We start from the raw sequence: 20,375 nt of genomic DNA, 5'->3' as shown, positions 1-20,375 counted from the left end.
GCCACTTCCTGTAATACAAATAAAACTGAGTGGGTCAGGCTTGGGAGCCTGGTAAGCATATAGGGTTTTCAACCCACAATAAATAATCATATTTAATTTTCACCAACCAACAATATCCCAATTACCTATTCCCGTTATTCTCACTTTATGTCCCTAAGACAACTAACATAAGGGACTTAGTCTAAGAATATTTCATCGGGGCGACAACACATGCTTCGGGGGTTCCTCAACAATATAAGTCAAATAAGGCAACCATGAGGGGGATGGAGTACAGCGAATGAACACCCAAGTTCATTAACACCTACAGGTGGCGAACCTGCTAATGTTTCCACAAGACTATCTAGAAAAGTCTGTGGTCGTCATCTAAACTCCGCTAGATGACTAAATCAAACAACAACGAGGCCTCTCATCTGTTTATTACACACCAACTATCTACCCATGTTCTATCCAACATATTAGTAGATAAAAATATACATTTTTATACATAGTTTTAAAAACCTATATAGCATGCTCTAATCAATACATATTCCACATAACATATGAGGCACACACACACATAACACGTATTTCATAGAGAAATAATCAGATCTATAAGATAGAAGAAAGTGAATACACATTCACACATATAAACAACAATATACTTAATACACTCAAACCATACTTGTATTATTATCGTGTTTATGAAAGGTAGTATACACTCACTTGATCAGAAGATGATCGGACAGCACTACGACTTGCAGAAGTAGTAATTCTCAGCAGATCTGGAAGATCTCTACAAAAATCGAACTTCTCGTGGGCAGAGCTTCGGCTCGGGAACCGCACTTCTCGGGATCTTCGGGATCTCGGGACTTGCTTCGGGGCTCGAGAATAATACCGGGGCTTCAGGGTATTTCTGGCACGCAAATCGATGCAAAACGGGAAAGAGAAGAGAGAAAATAGCAAAAGAACTCGGCTGCCCTCGCATCCTATTTATAGGAGGCTGGAGCCTCGGAGTACGCGGGGCGTACTGGTCCGAATTCGTCACTGCGTTCGTCATCCGAAGCCACTTGCTACGAGTGTCGACATCTTCGGTGTACGCGGGGCGTACTTCGGATTGGATCGGTGACTCCTTCGGATAATCGTACGAATTAAAGATTAAATTTAAATACAAATTATTTAATAAACTTCGGAAATTCATATCTTCTTCATACGAACTCCGTTTTCGACGTTCTTTATATCCACACGAAGGTGAGACTACGCTCTACAACTTTCGTTTAGACTCCGTCGGCTAATTTTTAACTTTATTTTTATTATTTATTTTTAATAGGTCGGGACAGAAAAACTTCGTTATAAATTCATAACTTCTTTGTTTGACGTCCGTTCTCGCCTAACTTTTCATCGCTTCGATACCAACAACGAGACCTTCGATCCTCGTTTAGATTGTTTCGACTAAAAACCGCTCGATCTCAAATCGAGTATTTCGGGCTGCACACCGCTAAGTCGAAACTTCAATAAATCATAACTTCCTCATACGAAGTCAGATTTGGGCGTTATATATATATTCGGAAACCTCATTTCAACTAATACAACATTAACCAAAGATATCAAGTTTATTTTACACTTAAATTTTGATGCTTATTTTTATTCTTAATTAATCAACCACATAATTAAGCAATTAAGCACAAAACACATAATACTCAAATAATACACTTCTATTATTTCAAAACGGGTTACAAAGGTTAACCTAGACTATTACATTGCTAAAAATGGCAAGCCCGGAAACACAGGCGTTACATTTTTCAGGTTTGGCAGGGGCTGACGACTTTTGAGTGGAGGATCGTGTTCCATGGGTGGTTGTTCGCTATTGGTGCAGACTCTGCCAGAAGCAGTGTCCAAAGCACTACACTTGTCGCTCTGGGGAACTCTTGGTACTATTTTGTCTTCAAAGTTAGCCTTAGCGCTTGGGCACCAAGGAACATATACGGGGTCTCGAAGGCGAGGGCGAAGGCTCGAAATTAGTCACACATTGCTCCTTGGCCAATATGTCTATTGACCTAGTGATTCCGTTATCTTTGACGGATTCCTGGTGGGATACGTCAAAAAGTCCCCTAGGCTACTAGACCTCAGCGTTGGCTTAGGGTAGCTGAGTTGTTCTAGCTTTGATCTGGACACGCATTCGGCGATGATGGCTTCTAATAATTGCTGACGTGATGGAGGCGTGTTCGCAGACTGTTTTCATCATTGTAATCGGTTTGGTTTCCCGCCTCCATTTACAACTTCCCCATGTGATTCAAACTTCCTTTTCCTGGTTCTTTTCACTTTTGTTGCTCCCTAGTTTTCCTTTCTTCCCCTGTTTCTACTCCTTCAATGAACCATGGTTGGCTTGAATAATGGGATAGTTCCCTCTTCAGGCGAGTTCGCTGCTCTTCAAGAGCGGTTTGGATTTCATCCTGAGCACCGCATTGAGTATCCTAAAAAATGGGTGATAATTTCTTGCCCACCGGAGGGAAAGTCGGGGTCCCTATTCCGATCTTTGTGGCTGGTCAGAGGTTGCCGACAATGGATTTCTTTGACGAGATAGTGCACCAATATGGCTTTCATGTGGACGACCTGACTCCAAACGCCGTCAACACGATCGTTGGCTTTGAACACGTCTATCAGGGCCTTAGAGCTCTACCACAATTTTGGGCCTTCAAGGCTTTCTTCAACTCTTCTACAAAATCCAGTGTTCGGACCTTTTCCCAAAGGCGGGCTGTTCATGCCTTTACCATCAACCAAAAAGCTACGAAGAAGAACTGGCATGATCGATGGCTCTGGGTGAATTGCAATCTTATGGGTTTTGGTTATCCTCTCTTGAACACTTCCCTTCGATATGGTGTTGAGGGCCATTTTCAGGGAATCCTACAATATAGGGAGGTGCCCTAGGTTGAGACGCTTCCTCTACCAATCAGTCTTGACCGTGCTTTGGCTCTCAGCGGTCCTTTAGTCGTTTTTCCGTCTGGGTCCGATTCTCCCACTAGCCAGGTGCTGGTTGATGCACCTATTTCTAGTGTTTCTTGTGAAGACCCCCCCTGCGCCTTTTGATACCGAGGGGGAGGAGCCGTCAACTGGCCTAATCCATCGTCGGACTTGCGCGGCCTCTAAGTGGCGGCTTTCCTAGCTGGATTCACCACAGGTGGAGGCGACCAAGGTTGGCTCTTCAGGACAATGCCTTCTGAAGAAGTGGAATGTGGACTTCCTTCTGGGGGAAGACACAACTGTTTTGGACATCCCTGATGATGACTCTCCGAAACAGTCGGAGGGGATTAAATAAGGGTCACCAAAACCGCCCCGTGAACCCAAGGAAGTACTGGTGGATACTGTTTTTGAAATCTCTTTTGGTGTGGACCAGGAAGCCGGTCATGAAGGTGCTCCCAACTCACCAGTTTTTCTTTTGTTTGGGGGAGACCCTGCTGAGGGCTCTGTTCGTGTTCCTCCGGCGGCGCCAACCGTGTATGTGCCCGAGTGGGGCATAACTCAGGACTCTCTCTTTTCCTAGTACATTGTGGCATACGATTGCGGCTGTCATGCTTTTCCCCCCACCACTATAGAGGCCTTGGAGCTTCTCTCGAATGCTTATCTTTCTAATAGCCTGTTATATGCGGCTGTCCAGGTTGGTTAATATATGGTTGCGACTACACCTCGCCTTGGTCAGGGCGATTCCAAATCTGATGAGCTTTATTAGATCAGGGTTGAGTGGGATGGGTTGAGGGCCAAGCTGCTGGCGTTAGACAGGGATAAGCGTTCGTTCGAGGAGTGCTATAATCTCCTGCCGGGGGAGAAGGCATCTTTAGAGGATAAGGTCGTTGCTTTGGATGGGTCAGTGGAGAGTTTCTCCCAACATATTTAGGTGTTGGTAGAGGAGAAGAAGGTGTTTGAGGACCAGGCAGATCGCGCTAACAAGCAGTTGGGGGAAGAAGTGGCGAAGGGGAAGAACATAGAGGATTATCTTGGGTGGCTACTTCAGAAAGGGATTGTCCATGTGGTGGACAAGGTGGTCGAAAGCTCTGAGTTTGTGATCGGAGTGAAGCAGATGAAGATGGCCTGCATGGCTGCTGGTGTGGAGAATGGTAAACAGGAGGTTCGAGAACAGGTCATTGCTGGGAATGTAAGTACCCAAAAATGCTTGTGTATCAATCAGATCCGTTTGATGGTGCGAAATCCCAATCAAACAGATGATGTCAGATCAAATAGAAGAGAAGGAAAAGAAGAATTAGTGAATCTATGATGTATTCATGAATAGAATGAAGCTCCAACACATAGTTAACACACACTCTTCTCTCTAGTTTTCTCTCACACCTTAGAATACACACACTTAAGCTCCTTTAGTGTTCATCCATCAATTCCTCACACCCCTCACCCCTATATATACACATGAGAAACATGGGTCGAATGGGTTTACGGTCGTAAACACCCATTGGACCGTAAACACCTCCTGACCGCAAACACAAATATGATATTACATTCAAATACAATTTCCTAGAAAAGCAAAGTATAAACCAAATTTTGACCCAACAATCTCCCCCTTGGTTTATAGCTTTCTTTTCTTAATTTACCCAACAAGCTCCCCCTAAAAAATAGCTGGCTTTTCTTGTTAATCTTCATTAGGAGCTTGGCTTCAGCTGTAACACCCAAAGTTTTGAAGGCCAAGAAAGGAAAGAAAACCTTAATTTTAAGGGGCAACTCGGCGAGTCCAAGGAGGAACTCGGCGAGTCCGAGTGGGATCCGGGTCGAGGAGTAAGTGACCGACTCGGCGAGTCGGCCAAGGTGACTCGGCGAGTCTGGTCTGTGCGTGGAAAACCCTAAATTCGGGACTTGGAGCCTATATAAACGTCTTAATCTTCTTCCCAGGGTTCCTTTACTGCCTCTTTAGCCCTGGATACCAACCCTAGCCGTGATATCCATTGATTGAGCCATTTATTGCCTTGAAGAGTGCATTAAGCTTGGAGAAAGAAGAAGAATCTTGAGAGTGCAAGAAGGGGGCTGTAGATCCGGGATTGGGAAGACATTTCTGAGCTTTTGGAGGTAATAAGCTAGTCCTTGGACTCCCTTGCACCTAGATCTATGTGTGTGTTGGGCATTCTTGGAATAATAGCAACCATTTCGAGCTAGAAGTCCAGATCTGAGGTTGCTACCTCAGATCCATGCTTGTTTTGGTCTAGTGTCCCATAAAGTATCTGCCCTTGAGCTGATTATGAAGCCTTCTTGCCTTAAACCCTAGTTTATGGTGTATTTTGCTTAGATCTCCTTCTTTACACGTAAAGTTTGCAACTTTACGTGAGGAATAGGCTTGGGAAGGGTAGATCTACAGATTTGAGTCCCTGCATGACTCAAAAGTCCTCTGCATGTATGAAGGACCGGATGGACTCGGCGAGTCCTTTGAGTGGACTCGGCGAGTAGCTTGAAGATGAGGAGGAACTCGACGAGTGGGATGAACAGCTCGTCGAGTCGGATGAAGTTGGGCATGAACTCGGCGAGTTGGATGAAGATTGCCTTGTACTCGGCGAGTCTGTTCTTGGACTCGGCGAGTCAGGTCGCGAAACCCCCAAACCCTTCGAGTTGAGACTCGAATCAGTGAGTTGGGTGGAGACTCAGCGAGTTGGACAGGTCAGGACTCGGAAATCGTTGGACTCGGCGAGTCATGTCACGAATGGAAGGACCCAGAGCATATGAACTCGGCGAGTCAGTAGGTGGACTCGGCGAGTAGGGTTGACCTGGAAGGTTGAATTTGACCAGGACTTTGACTTAAACCAGAGTTGACTTGGTTGTTTGTCACGGGTCAGTTAGACTCAGTGTTGCATTGATATTGGTAGCCCGGGGAGCGGGAGTTCAAAGAGTTGCCGGGCAGCAGCTAGTGGGTTCATCAGCCAGTTCAGCTAGTGCATGTGAGTTTCCCTTTGTGTGAATGGGTCTAAGGCCATAATGCCGGCCCATGTAGTTATGAGTAGAAGACCCGAGGGTTAGCCCTAGGTACAGTATGCTAGTATGATATTCGGGACGAGCTCCAATATTAGAGGGCGGGTGCCCAAGAAATGGTTTATGTGATAGTTTATACTTGTTGTCTGTATGATTCTTCTATGTGCCTGGTAGGGAGGTGAGTGTGGATGGTGTTCCACATCTCAGTAGCAGCAGAGCAGGGGAGAGGCCCAAGTTAGGGAAGGAGTGAGGGTGGGCTGGGCCCGTACCTCACTATCAGCAGGAGTATGGACGGGGTTCCATGACTCATCAGTAGTAGGACAAGGGCGGGGCCCAGAGATAGGCGAGGCCTTAGGACAAGATTCGTTAGTATGTGGTTAGATTATGTGATGTGATGTGATATGTTTATGTGCTATTATATGTTAGTGGGCAAGGCCCTGTGACAGGCGAGGCCTAAGTGAAACAGATATGTATCCGAGCGGGGCTCAAAGCCAGGCGGGGCCTGGAGCGGCGGGGCCGTTGTAGCGAGCGAGGCCCGAGGTAGGGGGCGAGGCCCAGGATAGCGGGCGTGGCCCAGTATGTGCAGTATGTGGTTATGCATGGTATGTGGTAGGGTGGGGAACTCACTAAGCTTCGTGCTTATGGTTTTCAGTTTTGGTTTCAGGTACTTCCGGTAGCGGAGGGAAGAGCTCGGGGTGATCGCATGGCACACACCATAGCTTAGACCGTCTGGGAATGTTTACTCTGATAACGAACATGTATTTTGGAAACTAATACTCTGTTTATATTTTGAAATGATGAATTTTCTTAAAGTAATGTTTTATTAAAAGAAATTTTTAGTCTTGAATTTTGGGTTGTTACATCAGCATTAATCTTCAAATTCTTCACAGCATCAGGATGAATATATGAATATTCTATGAATGACTTCATCTTGAGCAGTTGGGCATTTCTTCAAGATTTGACTCTGAACGCACATTGGGTGAGGAGGCTTCTTGTACTGATTCTTGAAAGATAGCGCTTTCAGCTTGAGAATTTTCAGAGAGAACTATCAGAGAGAAATAATCTTCTAGATCACTTCAGCAGGTACAAGATAGCAACAGACTTATTGAGGAGGCTTAAATGCAATCTGTCACATAATCTTCAATTTTAGCTTCACCTTGGTTCTAGGGTTGAAGGATTGAAAGTTTAAAGAATAATCTTCATTTCTTGCTCCTTCGAATGAAAATTCTTCGATGCTCATGGATGAAGCCTTGGCTCAGAAAATCTTCGATACAGTCTCCATGAGTCCCATCTACATCTGAATTCATTTTTCAAGACAAAACAAACTAAAAGAAAAATTAGCACACAAAAAAAATATTTTTGGATTTTTGATATTTTCTGAAAAAAAATAAAACAGAAATAACACTATTTTTTTTAAATTTTAAATTTTCTATTTTTTTTGATTTTTTAATTTTTCTGATTTTTTGTTCGATTTTTGAATTTTTCTGATTTTTGTTTGATTTTTTTTTATTCTCCCCCTAAATTTGTGCATAGAGGAAAACTATGAACAAATTTAACAAAAACAAGGATATTTGGGATCAAAGTTGTTAGACAGTCTTAATCCGTTTATCGGTACCTTCCCCTTCATGAATAGATCTGGTCGATCACTGGTATTGTGGTCCACTTAAGCACGAGAAATTGTGACAGATTTTGGACATGCAATCAGTGACAAGAGAAGTTGATCCTATGTTCCTAGATAAAACTTCCTATGGACCATTCATCTGACGACGACCAAGGATATTGTTGTCCACCTAAGTTGAGCAGCAAGATCTACAGACAATCTAGAATTGTTCAGTTTTAGATGTACTAGAACGTGTTTCCCGCTTCCTGATATACCCCAATAATCAAGAACTTCCGAGATACTCGTTACTTTAGGTGAGCAAACTATTATTCATATAGAGGATATATTTAGATTATTATTAATCATAGTTATGAGAGGGATTGAGAAGTAGAAGGTTGCATATGTTGTGTACCGGGTTGGATTGTTAATCACACAAAGGAGACAACATATGGCTAACAGATAGGAGGAATTTTGTAGATATAAGATGCAGAGAAATAGATTTGCATATGTTGCAGTCCAGGTCAGATCTCTTCCAATCACATAAAGAAGGCAACATATGGCTAACAGTAAGAAAGAAATAAAATAATTTTCTACAGACCTACTTTATCGAAATTCCCCAGTCGCCCTATCAATACCGGAATTAAGGATAGAATCCGTACATCGAGGAAAAGTTAAACCACAGTTCTAGATACGAGTTCTTTAGTGTGACTGGTGGATTCTCATGTATATCTCCCTGCTCAACCTATCCGAGCGTCGTATTGTCAGGCTAAACGGATCTATCTAGGTCAAGATTTGTCAAGTCATTTGATTTCTTAAGTTCATCTGCACCAATCAAGTCCATTTAAATCCTTCATTCCTACCAGCGCATCGAATCACAGAGCCTAGACATTTCAGCTTTGGTACGTTACACAGACTCAGATTGCCCGTTATAACTTGTTGCTATCACTTCCCAATAATAACTACTAAAGAAAAACTATAAAGAAAATGAAATTGTCTTTAAAATGAATCAGATTAAGATAAACTCAGGAGTATAGAGAAGAAAAACTCAAATCGTAAGTCACCGATTGAATTTGCATCCAGAAGGTCTGAGAACAACACGTATAAACTCAGAGCAGATCCGAAAATTCTTCACATCGTTAAGCACAAACCCCATTTGTGATCCCTTCCTTTCTTCTGTTCCCACAAAGGACACATACTCTCAAACAAAGTTTTGAATGGTGTACAATTGAGAGATGCCTCCTATCAAGTTCCTGGAACAACCACTATCAACAAACCGAAGTCTGATGATATGCCTCCATATCTGTTCCGACACTGAGCAGGATCAGTTGGTATTTGGAACCCAGTCCATTTTGAAACTGGGTTGACCTTTGTCATCCTTGCATGGTACTCTCTCCCATGACATGTCCTGCTTATCACAAACAGAAGATGTAGAAATATTAGAATCGTTAGTAGATTTGGGATAGTGAACCTTTGGAACCCATTTGTAGTTGGGTTTAACCCATTTCTTTTTCATTCTGATGGGTGGCTCAGTACTTGCTTTTGATCTTGATGTCAGCCGTTGAGATGACTTTGATTTTGGCTTCACGGGAGCATCTCTTGGATTTGGCTTCTTGGCCGACATTCCCTTCTTGTTCTTGGGATTCAGATTCTTTGCCTTGTGGGATTGATTTTTGGCCTTCGTGGCATTCCAGTCGCTATTGTCTGAATATGGCCTCGAAGGGTTTCTTTTGGGGTATCTCCCTCTTGTTGTTTTCTGCCTGCCTTGTGCATAGTAGGGAACGTATGCGCGATTTGGACAGTTTCTGGCAATGTGTCCAGGTGTTCCACAGTGAAAACATGTATTTTTCTTCACTGTGAAGTTGTTTCTTCCTGCCTCTGGTGGCATATCCTTGCCTTGTCTCTGGTTGTTCCCACATGCACACTTGCAACAAGCCGTCGGCTTCGCTTGTTTTGGAGGCATGTATTTACCAACAGCATGTTGATCAAAAGCAACTGAGTTAGAAGCGCTGCCCGCGAGGAGCCGGTTTTTGAGAAGATCTTCCAGATCTACGAAGAAACACTACTTCTGCAAGCCGTAGTGCTGCCCGATCATCTTCTGATCAAGTGAGTGTATAGTCACTTTCATCTTACACATAAATATGAAGTATTTTATAAAATACGTGCTATGTGTTATATATTAATTATCTCTTTGATATGGATTTGGAATTGATGTTTTTATACGGGTGTTAAATGATTTAAATTGTGTTTGTATTTATATCTGCAAAAATGTTGGGTAGAACATGGGTAGATGGAATTGTTGGTGACGATGCGACTTCGTGCCTATTTGATAAACCTTGGTGACGATGTGACTTCGTGCCTTTTGTGTAAACCCAGGTGACTATGAGACGTAGTGCCTATTGTGTAAACCCTGGTGACTATGAGACGTAGTGCCAATTGTATGAACCTTGGTGACTATGAGACGTAGTGCCAACTGTATGAACCCTGGTGACTATGCGACGTAGTGCCTGTTGTATAAACCTTGGTAGCAAATGGATTGTGTGCCAGTTCCTCATGTAAACCCTTAGGAATAAATGAAGAAAGTATAATCGATTCTTAGGGTAAAAACCTTAATAAATAAAGAATATAATGGGGATGGGTATTTGGGTTGATCGTTGATAATTGAATATAATAAATGTATTATTGTGGGTTGAAAACCCTATATGATCACCAGGCTCCCAAGCCTGACCCACTCAGTTTTCTTTGTATCACAGGTATCAATACGAAGACATATTTCACTGAGAGAATAAAGGAGATGTAAATCATTAGTATAAATAAATGTAAGTTCTGTTTATGCTTATGTGTCTGTATCGGAACATGACATCCTGAAATTTTGTTATATAATGAAAATACTTTTCTTTAAGAAATGGTTTGATAAATTCTTATCATATTTATTTTATTTGGGGACACATTCCGCAACAATTTTCTTTAAACGATTACTCTGGTTTTAAAAACAAAGCATAAACAAATCGGTCTTTTCTGGCCGAGATTTTGGCGATGTTACAGTTGGTATCAGAGCATTAGTTTAAGCGAACTAGGAATTTGTAGGAAATTTCTAGATTTAAACTTAGAATGCTAAGTAATGATTGTGAGGAGTGTGTCTAAAATATGTTAGGTAGTACACCTAAATTGACACAAGCACTAGTTTATTTTAGGAATGATGCCTAAAATGCTTTTATGTGCAAAATGTTTTGTGTGATAGCTATATTGATGCTATTATTTGTTCGGATCTATGGTCTGTTGCCGACCGGATCTGGAAACCTTATGTGTTTAGGATTCTAAGCGTATGGCTACGATATTAGAACTAGCATATAAACGTTTTGGAGTGATTAGGACGATTTGAATATCTATCGTGAATGAGGATCTAATTTCACCTTATTCGGTGTGTAGATCAAAAATGGTGAGAACAAGAAGTGGAGTTGGAAATGCTGATGAAAACAGGAATCAACCACCTGTAATTGAGCAAATACCTGTCGTAGCAGCAGCACCTGAGCCGATAACAATGGCTGGTGTACAATTGATGATTCAGACGATGTTGGATCGTTAGATGGAAGAAACTAGACGTCTGCTTCAACAAAATCGTGAAGAACTTTCAATCCAAGTTGAAGAGCCCGAAGTGAATGGAGGGCCATCGTAAGGTGGAAACTTCAGTGGTACCGTTGGTCAAGCCAAGCCACCAATTGTTAGACAAAACAATTGTGATGGAGGAAATGATGGAAGAGGATGTAAATACAAGGATTTCATGGCATCCAAACCACAGTTCTATCTGGGAGCCCGACGCCGGTGCAAGTCATGGACTGGATCTCCGAGATGGAGACAATGTTTGAAAGTTGCGAGTGTAGTAACAGACAGAAGACCGCTCTTGCAATTCCTCTATTAAAATCTGGAGTACTGAGCTGGTGGAAGTTACTGGCCGGTTCGATGCCCAAGGGGGAAGCTAGCAAGATGTCTTGGGAAGAGTTCATGGTACAATTGAAAATGCAATACTGCTCTAAGCAGGATCTCCTGGAAATCAACAATGAGTTCCAGAATCTGAAGAAGGGAAAATTGAGCATCACTGAATACGCCACAAGCTTTATGGAAAAGATGAAGCTTATTCCATACCTACTTCCAACTGAACTTTCCAAGGTCAACAAGTTTGCCAACAGATTACCAGCGGACTTTGGTCCGATAGTCAAGCAAGCAACCACTTTGAAAGCCACCATCTGGGCAGCCAAAAATGTTGAAACCCAAATAAAAGAAAAGGGTCTGGAGAGAGCTAAAGTTGGAGAGAAGAGGAAACATGAAGGATCTTCAATAATCAACAAAGAAATCAAATTCTCGAAATCTGGAGGAAGAGATGAAGCTAAGTGGTGCGAGAAGTGTAAAAAGAAACACTTCGGGAAGTGTAGCGAGGATATGACTTGCTACAAATGTGGGAAGACGGGGCATTACGCCAACAAGTGCGCATCCAACAAAAAGGTGTGCTACGGATGTAAAGAGGAAGGGCATATTTCTAGAGACTGCCCAAAGAAAAACGCACCGCCACAGCCAAGGGCATTCCACATGATCCTCGACGAAGCGAATCAAGGATGAGGAATTTATATCCAAGGATCAACTTATGATGTAGCCAATTAAAGGCATAGTATAGGGTGAACTTGAACTTTTGTGTAATCATTTCAAGTTATAATGTAAACCCTAGTTTTGATATTTATGTGATATTTATGGTTTTAATAGCTGATGTGTTAAATGATTGTGTGATTTTTGTATATTGACTTGGTTCGACTAAGAGACAATACTTGGGACGAGTATGAGTAGGTGTGAAAGGTAGTAGATGCATATACTACCGGAAGCACAGGACTCGCACTTGGATCAGGGAAAGTCACAAGGTTACCAAGAAGCTAGTGATTGATTCCATTTTATTCTGGTATGTCATTACCATTGTTTCGGTAATGACTAGTAAGATGGTTCTTGTTCCGACCCTAGTGGTCATGTTTAAATTTTAGTTCAACAACGAGGAGTATGTTACGTGGTCTAGAGGACGAAGTTAGATGTAACATCTGACTTAAGTCAGAAGGTTGAAGTTAATGTGATTGATAGTGTCGTGCTCGTTGTTAAAAGAAGTTTGTAGGCAGAAATGCTACATGCTGAAATGTGATTATATCACATTAGAATATGAAGGAAGGTATATTCCATTTTGGAATTTAACTCTAAGAGACCCGAGTCTAAGCATTACATCATTCGATGAGAGGTCAGTAGAGCACGACCCATCGGTTTGTTACAATAGATAAAGGAAAGTATTTATCCTGAGAAGAAGAAGGAGTCCATAATAACGACTTATTTGGCAACTTGAAGGTTAGGATTGAAAGTACAACATGATACGATAAGCAGATGCAAGATTGGGCATCTTCTGCAGTCAAGAAAGCCATAAGAGTTAAATACTCTTTCGAGGAAACATAGAAGTTACGGTTATTACCTAGGATGAAGAAATAACGTGTGGAAACATTATGCAAGCCCTATTTCGTTGATGATTCCGGGACGTAATCATCCTAAGGGGGAGATAATTGTAACGCCTGTAGATCAGGGCTAGTCAATTTAAAGACGATAAGCGTAAAAAAAATGTGTTTCTGATAGAAGATTATTTAGAATGAATAATCTTAACTAGGTTATAGTATATGTTACAAGGATTTCGTACATATAAAGAACGTCGAAATCCGAATTATAACGAAGAAGTTATGACCTGTCGAAGTTTCGCGACAGAACCGGCACGACGTTGAATGACGTAAAAAGTGAATTTATGTTAGAGTGATATTTAGCCTTAGTGATCTAAACAAAAGTTTTAGAGTTCATTAAACCGTGAGCGTGCATAAAAAGAACGTCCAAATCTGACTTCGTATGAGGAAGTTATGATTTTTCTAAGTTTCAGCTTAGAAGTATGAAGCCCGAATACTCGATTTGAGATCGAGCGGTTTTTAGCCGAAACAATCTAAATGAGAATCGAAGATCTCGTTGTTAGTAGTGAAACGATGAAAAGATAGGCGAGAACGGACATCGGACGAAGAAGTTATGATTTTATAACGAAGTTTTCCTGTCCCGGCCTACTAAAAATAATATAATAAAAATAAAGTCAAAATTAGCCAACGGAGTCTAAACGAAAGTTGTAGAGCGTAGTCTCACCTTCGCGTGGATATAAAGAACGTTGAAAACGGAGCTCGTATGCGAAAGTTGCGCAATTTAGAAGTTCGACGAGTCAATTATGTCCAACGTAATTTGAGTACGCCCAGCGTACTCAGTCGGATGCAACTTGTTTGACCAATACTCGAGTGCCACAAGTCGACGCACGCAGTGACGTCAAAGTACGCCCCGCGTAACTCGAGTACGCCCAGCGTACTGAGTACGCCCCGCATAATCCCAGACCCAGCAGCCTATAAATAGAACTCGAGATCAGCCATTTCCTTGCAATTTTTCTTACTTTCTCTCTAAGTTTTTGCCTCGATTTGCGTGCCAATCATATCCTGAAGCCCCGGTATTATTCCCAAGCCCTGAAGCAAGATCCGAAGCCCCGAGGATCCCGAAGAGCGTTATTCCCGAGCCGAAGCGCTGCCTGCGAGGAGCCGGTTTTTGTGAAGATCTTCCAGATCTACGGAGAAACACTACTTCTGCAAGCCGTAGTGCTGCCCGATCATCTTCTGATCAAGTGAGTGTATAGTCACTTTCATCTTACACATAAATATGAAGTATTTTATAAAATACGTGCTATGTGTTATATATTAATTATCTATTTGAGATGGATTTGGAATTGATGTTTTTATACGGGTGTTAAATGATTTAAATTGTGTTTGTATTTATATCTGCAAAAATGTTGGGTAGAACATGGGTAGATGGAATTGTTGGTGACGATGCGACTTCGTGCCTATTTGATAGACCTTGGTGACGATGTGACTTCGTGCCTTTTGTGTAAACCCAAGTGACTATGAGACGTAGTGCCTATTGTGTAAACCCTGGTGACTATGAGACGTAGTGCCAATTGTATGAACCCTGGTGACTATGAGACGTAGTGCCAACTGTATGAACCCTGGTGACTATGCGACGTAGTGCCTGTTGTATAAACCGTGGTAGCAAATGGATTGTGTGCCAGTTTCTCATGTAAACCCTTAGGAATGAATGAAGAAAGTATAATCGATTCTTAGGGTAAAAACCTTAATAAATAAAGAATATAATGGGGATGGGTATTTGGGTTGATCGTTGATAATTGAATATAATAAATGTATTATTGTGGGTTGAAAACCCTATATGCTCACCAGGCTCCCAAGCCTGACCCACTCAGTTTTCTTTGTATCACAGGTATCAATACGAAGACATATTTCACTGAGAGAATAAAGGAGATGTAAATCATTAGTGTAAATAAATGTAAGTTCTGTTTATGCTTATGTGTCTATATCGGAACATGACATCCCGAAATTTTGTTATATAATGAAAATACTTTTCTTTAAGAAATGCTTTGATAAATTCTTATCATATTTATTTTATTTGGGGACAAATTCCGCAACAATTTTCTTTAAACGATTACTCTGATTTTAAAAACAAAGCATAAACAAATCGGTCTTTTCTGGCCGAGATTTTGGCGATGTTACAATTGGTATTAGAGCATTAGTTTAAGCGAACTAGGAATTTGTAGGAAATTTCTTGATTTAAACTTAGAATGCTAAGTAATGATTGTGAGGAGTGTGTCTAAAATATGTTAGGTAGTACACCTAAATTGACACAAGCACTAGTTTATTTTAGGAATGATGCCTAAAATGCTTTTATGTGCAAAATGTTTTGTGTGATAGCTATATTGATGCTATTATTTGTTCGGATCTATGGTCTGTTGCCGACCGGATCTGGAAACCTTATGTGTTTAGGATTCTAAGCGTATGGCTACGATATTAGAACTAGCATATAAACGTTTTGGAGTGATAAGGACGATTTGAATATCTATCGTGAATGAGGATCTAATTTCACCTTATTCGGTGTGTAGATCAAAAATGGTGAGAACAAGAAGTGGATTTGGAAATGCTGATGAAAACAGGAATCAACCACCTGTAATTGAGCAAATACCTGTCGTAGCAGCAGCACCTGAGCCGATAACAATGGCTGGTGTACAATTGATGATTCAGACGATGTTGGATCGTTAGATGGAAGAAACTAGACGTCTGCTTCAACAAAATCTCAAAGAACTTTCAATCCAAGTTGAAGAGCCCGAAGTGAATGGAGGGCCATCGTAAGGTGGAAACTTCAGTGGTACCGTTGGTCAAGCCAAGCCACCAATTGTTAGACAAAACAAATGTGATGGAGGAAATGATGGAAGAGGATGTAAATACAAGGATTTCATGGCATCCAAACCACCGTTCTATCTGGGAGCCCGACGCCGGTGCAAGTCATGGACTGGATCTCCGAGATGGAGACAATGTTTGAAAGTTGCGAGTGTAGTAACAGACAGAAGACCGCTCTTGCAATTCCTCTATTAAAATCTGGAGTACTGAGCTGGTGGAAGTTACTGGCCGGTTCGATGCCCAAGGGGGAAGCTAGCAAGATGTCTTGGGAAGAGTTCATGGTACAATTGAAAATGCAATACTGCTCTAAGCAGGATCTCCTGGAAATCAACAATGAGTTCCAGAATCTGAAGAAGGGAAAATTGAGCATCACTGAATACGCCACAAGCTTTATGGAAAAGATGAAGCTTATTCCATACCTACTTCCAACTGAACTTTCCAAGGTCAACAAGTTTGCCAACGGATTACCAGCGGACTTTGGTCCGATAGTCAAGCAATCAACCACTTTGAAAGCCACCATCTGGGCAGCCAAAAATGTTGAAACCCAAATAAAAGAAAAGGTTCTGGAGAGAGCTGAAGTTGGAGAGAAGAGGAAACATGAAGGATCTTCAATAATCAACAAAGAAATCAAATTCTCGAAATCTGGAGGAAGAGATGAAGCTAAGTGGTGCGAGAAGTGTAAAAAGAAACACTTCGGGAAGTGTAGCGAGGATATGACTTGCTACAAATGTGGGAAGACGGGGCATTACGCCAACAAGTGCGCATCCAACAAAAAGGTGTGCTACGGATGTAAAGAGGAAGGGCATATTTCTAGAGACTGCCCAAAGAAAAACGCACCGCCACAGCCAAGGGCATTCCACATGATCCTCGACGAAGCGAATCAAGGATGAGGAATTTATATCCAAGGATCAACTTATGATGTAGCCAATTAAAGGCATAGTATAGGGTGAACTTGAACTTTTGTGTAATCATTTCAAGTTATAATGTAAACCGTAGTTTTGATATTTATGTGATATTTATGGTTTGAATACCTGATGTGTTAAATGATTGTGTGATTTTTGTATAGTGACTTGGTTCGACTAAGAGACAATACTTGGGACGAGTATGAGTAGGTGTGAAAGGTAGTAGATGCATATACTACCGGAAGCACAGGACTCGCACTTGGATCAGGGAAAGTCACAAGGTTACCAAGAAGCTAGTGATTGATTCCATTTTATTCTGGTATGTCATTACCATTGTTTCGGTAATGACTAGTAAGATGGTTCTTGTTCCGAACCTAGTGGTCATGTTTAAATTTTAGTTCAACTACGAGGAGTATGTTACGTGGTCTAGAGGACGAAGTTAGATGTAACATCTGACTTAAGTCAGAAGGTTGAAGTTAATGCGATTGATAGTGTCGCGCTCGTTGTTAAAAGAAGTTTGTAGGCAGAAATGCTACATGCTGAAATGTGATTATATCACATTAGAATATGAAGGAAGGTATATTCCATTTTGGAATTTAACTCTAAGAGACCCGAGTCTAAGCATTACATCATTCGATGAGAGGTCAGTAGAGCACGACCCATCGGTTTGTTACAATAGATAAAGGAAAGTATTTATCCTGAGAAGAAGAAGGAGTCCATAATAACGACTTATTTGGCAACTTGAAGGTTACGATTGAAAGTACAACATGATACGATAAGCAGATGCAAGATTGGGCATCTTCTGCGGTCAAGAAAGCCATAAGAGTTAAATACTCTTTCGAGGAAACATAGAAGTTACGGTTATTACCTAGGATGAAGAAATAACGTGTGGAAACATTATGCAAGCCCTATTTCGTTGATGATTCCGGGACATAATCATCCTAAGGGGGAGATAATTGTAACGCCTGTAGATCAGGGCTAGTCAATTTAAAGACGATAAGCGTAAAAAAAATGAGTTTCTGATAGAATATTATTTAGAATGAATAATCTTAACTAGGTTATAGTATATGTTACAAGGATTCCGTACATATAAAGAACGTCGAAATCCAAATTATAACGAAGAAGTTATGACCTATCGAAGTTTCGCGACAGAACCGGCACGACGCTGAATGACGTAAAAAGTGAATTTATGTTAGAGCGATGTTTAGCCTTAGTGATCTAAAGAAAAGTTTTAGAGTTCATTAAACCGTGAGCGTGCATAAAAAGAACGTCCAAATCTGACTTCGTATGAGGAAGTTATGATTTTTCTAAGTTTCAGCTTAGAAGTATGCAGCCCGAATACTCGATTTGAGATCGAGCGGTTTTTAGCCGAAACAATCTAAATGAGAATCGAAGATCTCGTTGTTAGTAGCGAAACGATGAAAAGATAGGCGAGAACGGACGTCGGACGAAGAAGTTATGATTTTATAACGAAGTTTTCCTGTCCCGGCCTACTAAAAATAATATAATAAAAATAAAGTCAAAATTAGCCAACAGAGTCTAAACGAAAGTTGTAGAGCATAGTCTCACCTTCGCGTGGATATAAAGAACGTCGAAAACGGAGCTCGTATGCGAAAGTTACGCAATTTAGAAGTTCGACGAGTCAATTATGTCCAACGTAATTTGAGTACGCCCAGCGTACTCAGTCGGATGCAACTTGTCTGACCAATACTCGAGTGCCACCAGTCGACGCACGCAGTGACGTCAAAGTACGCCCCGCGTAACTCGAGTACGCCCAGCATACTGAGTACGCCCCGCGTAATCCCAAACCCAGCAGCCTATAAATAGAACTCGAGATCAGCCATTTCCTTGCAATTTTTCTTACTTTCTCTCTAAGTTTTTGCCTCGATTTGCGTTCCAATCATATCCCGAAGCCCCGGTATTATTCCCGAGCCCCGAAGCAAGATCCGAAGCCCCGAGGATCCCGAAGAGCGTTATTCCCGAGCCGAAGCGCTGCCCGCGAGGAGCCGGTTTTTGTGAAGATCTTCCAGATCTACGGAGAAACACTACTTCTACAAGCCGTAGTGCTGCCCGATCATCTTCTGATCAAGTGAGTGTATAGTCACTTTCATCTTACACATAAATATGAAGTATTTTATAAAATACGTGCTATGTGTTATATATTAATTATCTATTTGAGATGGATTTGGAATTGATGTTTTTATACGGGTGTTAAATGATTTAAATTGTGTTTGTATTTATATCTGCAAAAATGTTGGGTAGAACATGGGTAGATGGAATTGTTGGTGACGATGCGACTTCGTGCCTATTTGATAGACCTTGGTGACGATGTGACTTCGTGCCTTTTGTGTAAACCCAAGTAACTATGAGACGTAGTGCCTATTGTGTAAACCCTGGTGACTATGAGACGTAGTGCCAATTGTATGAACCCTGGTGACTATGAGACGTAGTGCCAACTGTATGAACCCTGGTGACTATGCGACGTAGTGCCTGTTGTATAAACCGTGGTAGCAAATGGATTGTGTGCCAGTTTCTCATGTAAACCCTTAGGAATGAATGAAGAAAGTATAATCGATTCTTAGGGTAAAAACCTTAATAAATAAAGAATATAATGGGGATGGGTATTTGGGTTGATCGTTGATAATTGAATATAATAAATGTATTATTGTGGGTTGAAAACCCTATATGCTCACCAGGCTCCCAAGCCTGACCCACTCAGTTTTCTTTGTATCACAGGTATCAATACGAAGACATATTTCACTGAGAGAATAAAGGAGACGTAAATCATTAGTGTAAATAAATGTAAGTTCTGTTTATGCTTATGTGTCTGTATCGGAACATGACATCCTGAAATTTTGTTATATAATGAAAATACTTTTCTTTAAGAAATGCTTTGATAAATTCTTATCATATTTATTTTATTTGGGGACACATTCCGCAACAATTTTCTTTAAACGATTACTCTGGTTTTAAAAACAAAGCATAAACAAATCGGTCTTTTCTGGCCGAGATTTTGGCGATGTTACAGTTGGTATCAGAGCATTAGTTTAAGCGAACTAGGAATTTGTAGGAAATTTCTAGATTTAAACTTAGAATGCTAAGTAATGATTGTGAGGAGTGTGTCTAAAATATGTTAGGTAGTACACCTAAATTGACACAAGCACTAGTTTATTTTAGGAATGATGCCTAAAATGCTTTTATGTGCAAAATGTTTTGTGTGATAGCTATATTGATGCTATTATTTGTTCGGATCTATGGTCTGTTGCCGACCGGATCTGGAAACCTTATGTGTTTAGGATTCTAAGCGTATGGCTACGATATTAGAACTAGCATATAAACGTTTTGGAGTGATAAGGACGATTTGAATATCTATCGTGAATGAGGATCTAATTTCACCTTATTCGGTGTGTAGATCAAAAATGGTGAGAACAAGAAGTGGAGTTGGAAATGCTGATGAAAACAGGAATCAACCACCTGTAATTGAGCAAATACATGTCGTAGCAGCAGCACCTGAGCCGATAACAATGGCTGGTGTACAATTGATGATTCAGACGATGTTGGATCGTTAGATGGAAGAAACTAGACGTCTGCTTCAACAAAATCTCAAAG

This window comes from Lactuca serriola, chromosome 3 (assembly GCF_051521515.1).
Source record: "Lactuca serriola cultivar US96UC23 chromosome 3, Lser_US96UC23_V15, whole genome shotgun sequence".
Lineage (NCBI taxonomy): Eukaryota > Viridiplantae > Streptophyta > Magnoliopsida > Asterales > Asteraceae > Lactuca > Lactuca serriola.
The sequence above is the reverse complement of the archived record's forward strand: the minus strand, read 5'-3'. Positions refer to the sequence as shown.